Genomic DNA, 13,014 nt, shown 5'->3' on the forward strand with positions numbered 1-13,014 from the left:
GGCAAAGCCCCGGGCTCCGTCCTCAACAGTTGCCACCGGAGCGGAGCAGAGGAGAGGAGAGCGAGAGAGACAGCAGACTGAGAGGACTGACGGACGCGGAGCAAGCACGCCGCTCTGCCCGGCTCTCTCTGCTCCTGACATGCAGTCGATCATCTCTCCGGTGACAAAGGCCATCCTGGTAGCGCTCTTCATCTTCGCCATACTTCTCATCCTCTATGTGATCCTCTGGTACATCTGCAGAGACGTGGACTGCGACCACGGCATCTGAGGATTCCGGTAACACGGTACCATCGGGGGGGGGGGGATTTTACGATGGAGCGTGCGGAGGAGCCCGCAGAGTCCAGGGTCAACCCGTAAGTGTACGTGTCTCCCCCTTTTACTTGTGTTTACTGTGGGTGTTTCTAAAGTGTGTGCATGTGCGTGTGTGTGTTCCTTTTGTGCGTAATGTCAAATGCGCTCTGGTCAGAGAAGGCGATGACCGGCGTGCGTCTCCGCTGGCACCCCCAGCATCCCAATCCCATAAAATGAGCAGAGCTCCCCCACATTTAATTCTCTTCAACTCTACAGATCATCATCAGTCAACACAGAGCCGGTGTTCTACTGACGGGGAAATACTTAAAGGTTATACAATGTCAGCAGGAGGAGGGTATTGAACTGTTGTTCAACGTGCGCGCGTTATCAATTCATAGTCGGCGGGGGAGGTCACCGGTCACACTGCGGTAAACGGCGTGGGTGTCCCCTAAGGTCAAGAAGAAGAGTGTTTACCCGGGGTTGCCACTCTTACCCCACGGCAGCCCCATCTTCCTCCTCCTCCTCCTCACACTGCGCTCCCTCCGTATATCTGCAGCATTAGTTCATGTTCAGTTCATCTCTGTCTGTCTCTGATGTCTCCATATTGGCATTTTACATCCAACGAGATAACAGGATTATCTCCATTGGCTCTTGCGCGTCTTTTTTATTTATTTTTTTATATGTTTTTACCTAATCTGTCTTGTGCCATGTTTTGGACTCCTTATCATGAATAGCACGTTAATGCGTTTTACGCATAGCGCATTTATATTCCCCTTGACATTCTGTGAGCTTGTGATTGCAACGTGCGCTGTCCAATACTGGAGTTTAGGAAGATATAACACACACACACACACACACACACGCACACGCACACGCACGCGCACACGCACGCGCACATACACGCACACACACGCACACACACATAGGGAGCATAATAATTCTCATCATTGCAGCCACACTTCCTACATTTTGTCACATGGCCCATAAAGGTATTAAATATGTGAGATGTGATTACCTTTTCTTTTTTGTTTTATCATCTCCAGCATCACCAGAGCAGGAAAAATTAGCTAAACGCAAATCCTAAAGTAGAGGATGTGAAGGACACACCAAGGACATGTTGCTTTTTGGGGATTTCTTCAGAGCAGGAGGGGTGGGTGCATGCCATAACCCATTTTCTGATCACTTTCAAAGTACAGTTGAAACCATTTTTTTTCTACATATGTTTGCAAAAAAGAAATTATGCTATCCACGTACGTGAGAATTCCATTTTGACTGGGAGAAATTGTGACTTAATTCCTTTAAAAAAATGCACTTGGATAGTGACGAATCACTAGCGGCATCATACCACCTCAGCACATAAACACCTGAGAGGTTTTAAACATTCAAGCCTCTCCCACAACTCATCCAAAATGAAGCTTTAACATTTTTAAACCTTCTTACTCCAAGCTGCAGGCGCAGTGTTGCAGTTCTTATAAATCTGTGAGCCCTGTAAACTGTTGCGTATAATATGCTCGCTCTCCTGCACAGAAAAGGAGTGAGAGTCTGGTGGGATGGCAGATGCCCCCGTTGACTACAAAATGATTCTTGTCAGCCGTGAGTCAATACGCGATGACCTCTGTCACTTCTCGACACACACACACACACCCACACACACTCATTAAATGCCTGTTGGAAGTGACATAAGAGCTTCTGGTCTGACTGTTGCTGTCTGTCTGTTTTTATCAACTGCGGCTGGTTTGTGCGTTTGCTAAGGTGTAAAACGCTGCGACTGTGTGTCTTTTTCACTTTGGAAAGAAAGAATAAAGGCAGAGTGTGTGTATGTGTGTGTGTGTGTGTGTGTGTGTGTGTGTGTGTGTGTGTGTGTGTGTGTGTGGGTGTGGGAGGGGAGTTAACACTGACATGCTCCAGAATAAGAGATGAGTAAAAAAAAAAAAAAAGAAGTGGAGCAGGGAAGGCTCAGCATGTGAGACAGGTGTGTTTTTATCTGTGGATCAGTGTGTGTACACACAGCCATAGTTGGAATTCACTGGAGTTTGTGGGAAATGTTTTCGTTTGAGCTGCAACACTCCAGAGGACCGACTGTGCAAACGGCAGAAGTAACGCTTTATGCCGTGTGCGTGACCTAAAAAGTGAATCGAACAGTAATTCTGACTCGGGAGAAATGCGTTTGTCAGAACAACAATTGATTGCTTTTAGCCCGTGAGTCATAACGAGGTGCGTTTTACCCTAGGTGTGAGTGAATGGCGCTCTTGCCTCTACAGCATGGGCCTTTCTGCATGGAGTTTGCATGTTATCCCCCTGTGTGCATGGGTTTTCTCCAGGTTCTCCAGTTTCCCACCACAGTCCAAAGACATGCAGATTTGGGGATTAGGTAAACACTCTAAATTGATCATAGGTGTCAGATTGGATGATTCTTTGCCTCTATGTGGCCCTGCGATGGATTAGCGATCTGTCCAGGGTGTACACCACCTTCAGCCTCTATGTCATCTGGGATTCTCATGTGGAGGATTAAGCAGTGGATGAATTTCTTGAAGGGTCAAAGGGGATGGCTGGATCCAGTTGCAGGTGACATTTGGCACAGGAACGGTGCCACTAGGCCTTAGGGAGACAGGTTAGAGACTGCTTCTGTGTGCCTTCTACTACGACTTCTACTTCTACTTTGAAACTGTAGACTTATTTATTATTTAGCACCTCTGACACTGTTATGGTGAAATCACTTAATTTTATTTCATGAAAAATGTTTTGCTTCTTGGTGCCAAGATTGGGCAGGAAATGGTAACTTAACACCCTGCAGGTTTTCCAGCTTCTCACAGAACTATCGCATAGTGAAAAACAACCATTCATCGTCGTATTTTCCACCGATCAAAGAGGACCCAGGTGACGCACCCTGCTGTGAGGTGACAGTGCTGCATCACAGTACTGCCTTTAATTTATCCCTTAAACAGGAGAGAGTAAAAACTCAGTGTGGTACTGTGGGGTGTGGGCAGACGTTGTCAGAGATAAATCCAAGTTCAATCAAGAATCAAGTCCCAAAATAAAGGAATTGGAACTGGCAGCCACTGAGAAGGGTTTGTTAACCTACTCGGTACAATATATGCTGATGAATTCCAAAGCCACTTACAAAACTTCATAAATATGAAAAAGATCAGAGATGTTTCCCATTATGAAACTATAAATGCGACTGTAAAGGTCAGTATTTCTATTCTGGTTGCTGAGATGTGGCATTTAAGGTCGCAGAGTGAAGAGCGCAGCACAGAAAGCTGAGTGAAGAGTGAACAGTATTTCCCGATATCGATAAGCAAACACTTTTAAAATATTTGTTTTCCCTTCCAGGCGTTGAACATCTGCAGCAAAACTGTGGACTGATTGAAGTACTAATGGTGTTTGTCATGACAACCTCTGTTATGGGCAGGACTAATCTACAACGCCGAATAAGACAGGTGTATGGTGGCCCTGAGGTGCAAAACACAAACACAAATCAAAAACACAAATGCAAAATAAAAATTCAAAAGCCAAACAAAAAACACAAACGCAAATCAAATAACACAAACGCAAAACAGAAAACACAAATGCAAAACAAAAACACAAACCCAAAACAAAAAACACAAAACACAAACACAAAACAAAAAGCACAGAAGCAAATCAAATAACAAATGCAAAACAAAAAACACAAACGCAAAACAGATAACACAAACGCAAAACAAAAAACACAAACGCAAAACAGAAATCACTTAACACAAACGCAAAACAAATAAGACAAACGCAAAACAAAAAACACAAACACAAAACAAAAAGCACAAATGCAAAACAAAAAACACAAACGCAAAACACACAAAAAACACAAACGCAAATCACAAACGTAAAACAAAAAGCACATACGCAAAACAAAAAAACACAAACGCAAATCACAAACGTAAAACAAAAAGCACAAATGCAAAACAAAAAAACACAAACGCAAAACAAATGTTTGTGATTTGCGTTTGTGTTTTGCTCCGCAGGGCCACCATACAGATGCAGATTTTCTTACCATAGTCGTGCCTTAATACACTATTTTCAATCAAACACTTATATAAATATATATACATGACAAACAAAATTGTCATGAAACGCTGAAATGCTGTTTTTAAAGTTTTTCCTGTTTTCTGATCTCTAGATTGGCTCCACCACCAAATGAACCTCAGAGGCAGCGTAGCTCCAGATGAATGGATGTTATATTTGAATCTCTGCCGTGTAACTTGAAACTTAACACTTTCTCATGCACGTACCTACACAGTAGGAGAAATTAATCACATAAAATCCTCCAGAGCTTGACCACCAGGTTTTGCTCGCTCGAGGACACATCCTTTTTCTGTTTCTTGGGTTTGCTCACCTTGGCTGATTCACAACCAACAGCTCGACACACCTGGAGCATTCCGATATCAGTCACCGAGTTTATCTCTGCTCTTCCCTCCCTATCAGTTCTCTACTGCACTCTCTCTTAAGGCCATCCAAAGATAAACATAATGTCTATCGCCTCACTTAACCTAATCCTTATTTATACTTACACATGAAAAACAAAGTCCTATTTCAAACAGGCCCTTAACAAATGTCACTTTAGGTTTAGCATAACTGCAACTGCAGCTTTCGAGAATATTTATATTGGAAGTATATTCCTGGAGTATTTTATGTTATTTCTTTTACTTTTTAACCTGTTTATTGTTAAAACATGCACAGTCTAAGGAGTGATTCAGGCAAGGTGACGTTACACACGTGTACAACTGAGCATGTGACGAATAAACTCTTGAGTCTTCAATCTTAAAGCAGTGAAGCCTGGTCACTGTGACCTGACAACACAAATATGAGCAGGCCTAAAACTTAAATGGTCTTTCAGAAAGATGCAAGTACTGGAACACACTAAATTGAGTCCAACTTGAAGGTTGTGGGCTAGTCTACATGCCAATGTGTCCTTGGGTGAATGGCAAAACTGTGATGTAAAGCAGCTTTGAGCGGTCACCAAGACCTTTAACCTAACCCTAAAACCAAGTCAAAAGGGTGATGGAACATGAAAAATGTCCTCACTCCATATGGGTTAGAGTTAGGGTTAGTTTGTTGGTCCTCACAAATATACTCATGCAAGAACACACACACACACACACACATACACCTCAAAGCCTATAAAAATAGATTGTGAGTGACTCAGCTGTTATGTAAAGTCCATCTCTGATCGGGCCGTCTGGGGCTGTTTATGTCAGTTTAGCTTGACAGCGCTGAAACTGAGGTGACACGTGTTCGCTGTGTCCGAGCATCAACACACGCACACACACACACTTTTCCAAGAAATCGCGTGCAGGCTTCTCCTTCTCTCACTTTGTCCAGTGTGTGTGTGTGTGTGTGTGTGTCCCACTGGACGTAGAGAGTAATGGAGTCTCTCTCTAGCCCAAACAATGTGCATTATTAGCATTTATAGAAACACTACGTTAAACATGAATCACATTCATAAACCTGGACCAATACTCACCGATCTAGAGCAGCAGGACTGATGCACACGCTTCATGCACATCGTCAGATGTGTCTGTAGCTCGTCCTTCTTCCTGTAAACCAGATGTGGTGCTGGGGTTTTTGATTATATATTTATCATCTCTCCACTGGTTTCCTTTGGGAAAAGCTTAACCTGCATTAATTCTAATGAGATACTTTAATCATCCTCCATGCAAATATGTTTTCCTCCCTTATTAAGCTGGGTTTAAATAGAGGCTTATATTGTCCCGTGGTGATCTGGTACAGGTTTAGAGGCTTTCCCACCTTTACCAGAATGAAATTTCATGGGGGGGGGGGGGGGGGGGGACTCTAATGTAGGAAAAAGTGCCATCAACCAATAACTTACACTAATCCCATCCAATGTAGGTGAATATTAGTAGAAACTGAATTTTAATTAAACGCTGTAACAATCGTGTGTGTGTGTGTGTGTGTGTGTGTGGGTGGGGGTTGGTGTTATATTCAAATGAGTGATCTAATTTCCTTTTGACATGATCATGCACCAAAACAAAGCGTTGTCAATTTGGGTGTTTATGCATCTGCATAATGGAGCTATGGACCTGGACTAGAGAAGAGGTCTTAGTATTGAGTTATAATGAGGCATTTATGTGTGTGTGTGCGTTTTTAGATTCATTTTGTGATGATTATAAAGGATAAACTGACCAAAACGAGCAGAAAAATCCAGATCCACAACTAATTTATTTACAAAACCAAACAAGGCAATCAGAGATGGCAGACTTCGCGCTATTCACGCAAAAAAAAAAACAAACAAGCCTCTGTCGGCCTCTGTTGGTCATAGTGGCAAGTGCGAGTGTGGAAGCACAAACAGAGATACGCAGAGCCACTAAAAACAATACTTCACTCCAACTCTGTGAGGTGATGGACCAAAATCAAGCCAAAGGATAAAAACGCTCTACACTAAGGCAGCGATCTGAGTCCAGGGAACTGAAAAAGAGAGGGAAAAAGTGTCAAAGGAACAAAAAATACGAGAAGCAAGAGTCTCTGTGAATCACGGAAATAGGGTTGTTACCACTGAGCGTAAACCTGACGCACTGTGGTGACTGTGGAGCCAGGAACCAGAGTATAAATAGCAGAAGTAAATGAAGGGATGAGTTGCAGGTGAGTGGCTCAGAAGCTCCGCCCCTGGCCAACCAGCCCAGCCTCCTGAAATATAAAGCAGAACACGCTACACGAGGAACACAGGAAACCAAGACATTTAACAAAATAAAGGACAGGAACTGACCCCCATGACACATTTTGCATCATTAATAAGATGTTCCATATCAAAGCCAACCACTTTTATTTTGAAATTCCGTGTAATATCAGCACAAACATTACTATTATGATGTCATGATGAAATATCTTGATATAATTTTGGGCTCATATCACTTATCACACCCCAAAAATTGACCTTGACTGTCTGAAAAAAATGTAAAGAAGGTAACAAATACACACACGCGCGCCTGAATACACCATGTACATTCTCTTACTTCACGCAGCCCTGGAGTGAGACACAGAAAGAGGTGTAAGAGTCTCACGGTCTCCACAGACTGTTGAATGAAGTGCTTTTAATACTGTCTGTATATTTGTCCCTTGGTGCAGGCAAATGTCGCTCCCACTGCTCTGAACTCTACATCTGTACTAATGATAAGACAACTACACTGAGTGCCGGGGATGTATTTGCTGAACATGAGCCATAAACACACATTCGTGCACAGAAGATGGAAACGTAGTACACACACACAACTAGAATATATCATAATAATAATAAAGATAATAATAATAGCGTTCAGAGAGTGCAAATTCCCAACAAGGCCACTCAGTTTCAAATATACACTCTCATCTCAAGGTTTACATCCTTTTTTTTTTACATTTTATTTCATGAAAATATCCTAAAGTCAGATTCAGAATCTAACTTAATAAATAAATAAATAACGAGTTGTGTAAAGCTTAGTTGAACTCAGACTGATGTTATAACATGTAAATTACCATTAGCTGTATACGTTATTAATGCTTTATGACACACAGTGCTTAGACCACCAACGTAAATAACAATCAAGCATAACATTCAACCACAATAACAACATTTTCTGGTCAGGAATGCAAGTAAATAACTATAATTTGACATCTTAATCAATAAATAATAATGTGCTTTACTGTTTGAAAATACATGGGGAAGGATAATAATTGTATTTAGCATTAAAAACATCATTTAGGCTAAAGAGCTGCTGGTGTATTAACCAGTACAGAAACATAAAAAAAAGTTTTTCATAATTACCAATGCTGTTAATTTAGGGCAGCTGTGGCTTTGGGTGGTGCCACAGCCACAGTTTTTACATTTAATAAAAACTGCACTGTCATATTATTATTCTTTTTATCTAGTCCCCAAAACTGGAGGCATTTGTGTGTCTTTTTTTGTTGAAAAAGTCAGTAAAAAAAAGAAGAGGAAATGTCCCAGATAAATCCAGGATGTTGATACAGGATGTGCGCTCCTGCAAACACGTGCAAAAAAAAAAAAAAAAAAAAATCAGAGGTTTCACTTTCATGTTTACAAACTGGCCTTTGGCTTCCCTCCCAACGGAAAGCCTGCGGCTGCTGCATGAGGTGACACACCAATCACTAAATCTCTTCACTGCCTTTTTCCCCACCCATGGCGATGCAGCACATGGAGAAGAGATCTGCCCCTGAATCATCTCTCCTGAGTGTCTGATATGTTTTTTTCTGTGTGTTAGTGTTGGGATTTTACCGTCTTCTTATAGAGCTGAAGAGCTGAGCTCTGCTTATGAAACCTTTTGAGATCCTTTGGCATTGGAAGGGAAGTATTTTCTATGTTGTTGGAACCTAGCAACCTAATTTTTATACTTTTATGGATTCAAACAGACTCATATTTGTGCATCAGGTTGCCCAAGTCCACATGGATTTCTCCGGCACGCTTTTCTTTCAGACTGGACGCTGTGTAGCCTGCAGCTCATGGCTGAGACTCTGATCTTTGAGTGAGTCCATCATCCCTGACTGTCTGCCTCTTCTGAGGAAAACGCTCTGAAACAGGCAGCTCGAACTGAGAGGAGAAAAAGAAAAAAGAAGGACAACATTGCTTCACGCGAGCTTTTGCACGCCGACGCTCAAATTGCCCATGACACGATCCAGAAAATTCTCTTTCTTCACAATATGACACGAACGCCTTCTGTCTCCCCTTGGTGGCAGTTGATTAGAAACAGAAATCCAGAATTATGCTTCTTACAAAGAATAAAAAATATGTTTTAACTGGGAGTTCTGCACACACACACACACACACACACTGAAAGATCCTGCAGAGTTCTTGTCAGCCTGGATTAATATAAAAAAGACAACTTTGCAGGCGGACAGTGGTTGTCACATAAGACAAGGTGACTGTTGGTTAAGGCTATTTTCGATGCTGTTCACATGCTGTTACATCACACACCTTCCTGTCATGTCCTGCTGCCAGCATGTTTCATGTATACGGCTACATATGTCATCATATTTTTATTTTTGTGTGTGTGTATGTGTGTAGGCGACTGTCTCCGTAATGATCATTGCACAGTCCTTCGTGAGATGTCATTTCCTTTTAAACAATAGCAGGCCCACTCACCTCATCGTCAGGCTCAGAGGCGATTCTAGAGTCTGTAGGGGCCCTAAGCAAAACATTCCCAGGGGGCCCTTCCTTCCAACCAGTGTTCATCACCATTGTGTTATAAATAATCTGACACCAACGAAAAATGTATGAGTTCAAAATATATATATTTTTTCGAAATGAATGAAATAACATGGAAAAACCTTGTCATTAAAAAGTATGTGAAACTATAAATGTAAAGAACAATAAAATACTGTAACTAGCTATTAAAAAACTATATAAACGTAGTAACAAAAAAATCCAGAACCCACATTATAAAACAATACAAATATATAGAACAATAAAATACTGTAAATAACTGAAAAAAACAGTAAAAAAAGATATGCATTACACTGTAAATTATCTTCTTCATTTTCCAACTTGCAGAACGATAACTTCACACAGGTTAAAGTGAGGTGGGGCCCCTTTAGGGAGGTTTCCTACTGAGATGTCATTGCAAACAGCCCTTAGGCTCCGAGTGTCGGGGGGCCCCCTATCAGCTCGGGGGCCCCCGAGCAGTTGCCTGCCTTGCCTGTTCACAAACTGCGCCTCTGGTCAGGCTGCAGGAAGAGAAAACACACACGTGACCACGCGTGTCCTCGAGGGCCTACATTAACAGCATTCACATACAGTCATTAGTGATAATGACACGGTGTCTTCACGTTTGCTGCTCATTTAATTGTCTTCAAAAACAGACTTAATAAGTGGGGGGGGCCGCTGCCTGTCAGCGCTGCCCGCGTCCAGCTTGACCTTAACTGTTTGAAAGTGAAGAAGGCACACACTAATTCTAATGATTTCCCTGCCAAGAGAAAAAAAGAAAAAAGAAAAAGAGAGGAGCCACCGTGAATCGCCCAGAACCGTCTTTAACAGAAATTATTGTAATTTCGTTGAAAGGAAGGTTGGTTGGCCTACTTAAAGTGCCAGAGACAATATGGACCTCTCCTCAAACACAATCCATCACTGCAGATTTGTGATGTGGAGACGAGAGAACATAACCTTTACATTAAGAATGAAATATTTGTCACGATGCTCTGATTTTTGTCTTCCTCTTTTTGCAGCCAGTCATTCAGCTCCGTGCGTGGTGTAGTTTACATCTTCAACAGTCAGATAAATGTTGCGTCCTGGCCTGGGGGGTGTTTTCTTTTTTTCTGTTGAGTTATGATATCCATGTGCTTTATCTTTGTTCCACTTCAGTTTTTTTTTCAACATTGAGCATTTTGCTGAATACGATAAACGCTAAGCACTTACTTAGATCCTCAGATTCGTTTCAAACTCTCCATTCAAAACTATTGAAGAAAAGGAACAGAGGCATTAGCCACAGATACACTGAGCACTTAATGTGTAAAGTACCTCTATTGTATACTAATTTAACTTTGTCTTTAAAAAAACAAAAACAAATACAGAAGAGAAAAACACAAAGATCTACAAAGAAAACTTGTATTTTCCTTTTAAACAAAGCTCTAATTCAAATCAAACAGCGATTACAATGAAATCTTGAGAAATAAGCTCCAGAGAGTTATTAGATGGGTTAAATTTAAAGGTACATTATGTAATAAATCTAAATCAACTGGCCATAAAATCCTCCTAATATGTCACAGAGACTCAGGAATAATGTTCATATAACAAACTGAACTCACCAACAACAACAGTACAGCCAAAATATTTGCATTAAAAATAAAATATTTTGCAGACTGCAAATCATGTTTATGTTTTGAAATCATGTTTTGGCATGTGGCGCCACCTACTGCCGTCTACCAATCATTGCAGTCAGTAGAGTCTCAGCTAACGAGCAACCACGGGTTGCCAGTTACGTCAAAAAAACGAAACCCAAAAGACCTCTGTATTTTGAATTTGAATGTAGTAACCGTTTTTGGCCACATTCTTACATATGGCACCTTTACTCTAAATCCCCCCCAAAAACACAGTCATGTGCTTGACTGTTATGTAATGTACATACCATACCATACATGTAACTGAGTTCATTTGTTCAAACCTGACATAGAATAAATCTCCACATGTGACACATTAATTTAGCGTTTACCTTTAATTAATATCCAAATTTATGTTGATTTTACCACTTGAACTGATTTAGTGATTGCCAAGAGTCGTCTCCACACAGAGGTGTCCTTTAAAGGTCATTTTTCTTTTTCTCTGAACTGTGGAAAGAGGCATTCATGCAGAATTAAAACAGCTTTTGCACTTAAAATATTAAAGTGATAAATTATTTCAACGGTCGCGAGCACACTTCAAGGCGTTCATCTGAACTTTCTGCAAGAGCTTTGCTTTAGAAACAGGTTGATAAATCGATTCCGTGTTCAGCTCTTCTCACGCTCTCACGCTCTCTGGAGTCGATGTCACATCAGGTAAATAAATGTTTCCATTTATATGCATTATTTAGGCGAGTGTGACAAAATCCAATCACAACTGCTCTCCAAAAAACATCAGGAGACAAGGAAGGAAATGAGGAAGCCGGCTCCAGACAATGGCATAAACATGAAAATGTATGATTAAGACATTTCATGTGAAGTAACCGTCGTTTATGTGGGGAAAAACAGGAAATTCTATTCATTACAGTATGTGTAATTATTTTTTTCAACATTCAAGTTGGCGGAACATGAACTACTTGAGTTATTGTTCTCGTCGAGTCATAACGGAAACACATGCTTTGTACAAATCTGTTGAACACTAATCACACAATTACTGTGGGGAATTAGTTTTGCAAAGAAAAAAAAATACAGCAGAGGTCCTATCAGACTAATTACCACAGCAGCTCGACTGATCTCTAATATGAGTAAACTGGTGTGATGGTGGACGACTAAAGAGGTCCCAGAAGAAAAATCGAAACATCCAGCATTCAAGTAAGAGACGTGGCTCCACTAACATGCTTTTAAAGCCCATCCTGGGAAATGATGTCTCCAGCCAGTGTGTCATCCCTGTGTTGCTTCCGTCATGTGTGACCTCTTTGGCATTAGTTAATGAGATAGTCAGTGAGCTGAAGGGAGCAATATGCTGGATCTACAGAGAGGGGGATAATATGGCACATCAAGCAGCCAAACAGCAGCAACGAGTCTCCTCCATCACGCCGTAATTCAACCTCGACAGCCGAGTGATGGATGGCTGCAGAAGATCTTATTTTTCAAGGTCAACTAGTCAGGAAAAAAAGGGTCAGATTGGCAATTTAAAAAAAAAGAAGAAAAGGGGGGTTGTGTTTGTGTGTCATTTTAAGCTCCAGTGCAGACAAAACAAATTCTAAGGAATAAAAAGAACACTGCTACGAATGTCAACTCATTTATCATCAATGATGTTATGTGACTGGTTTACACATGTGGGGAAAGACTTGTGTTGGTCAGCTGGTCAAGATACAAGATTACGAGACGCATACAATACAAATAGACTTTAATATATTAATAATATATTAATCCTGTTCTAACATAGAACAGGATATTAAATATCAGAGATGCAAGTCTCAAGCAAGTCCAAAGTCATTTGTGCAAGAATCAAGCAAGTGAAGTATAGCTTGCTTTAAATCAAGTTACAAGTAAAGTCTTAAGAAAATAGAAGATAAAGATGATTTCCCA

Source organism: Microchirus variegatus, assembly GCF_963457635.1.
Source record: "Microchirus variegatus genome assembly, chromosome: 22".
In the NCBI taxonomy this organism is placed as follows: domain Eukaryota; kingdom Metazoa; phylum Chordata; class Actinopteri; order Pleuronectiformes; family Soleidae; genus Microchirus; species Microchirus variegatus.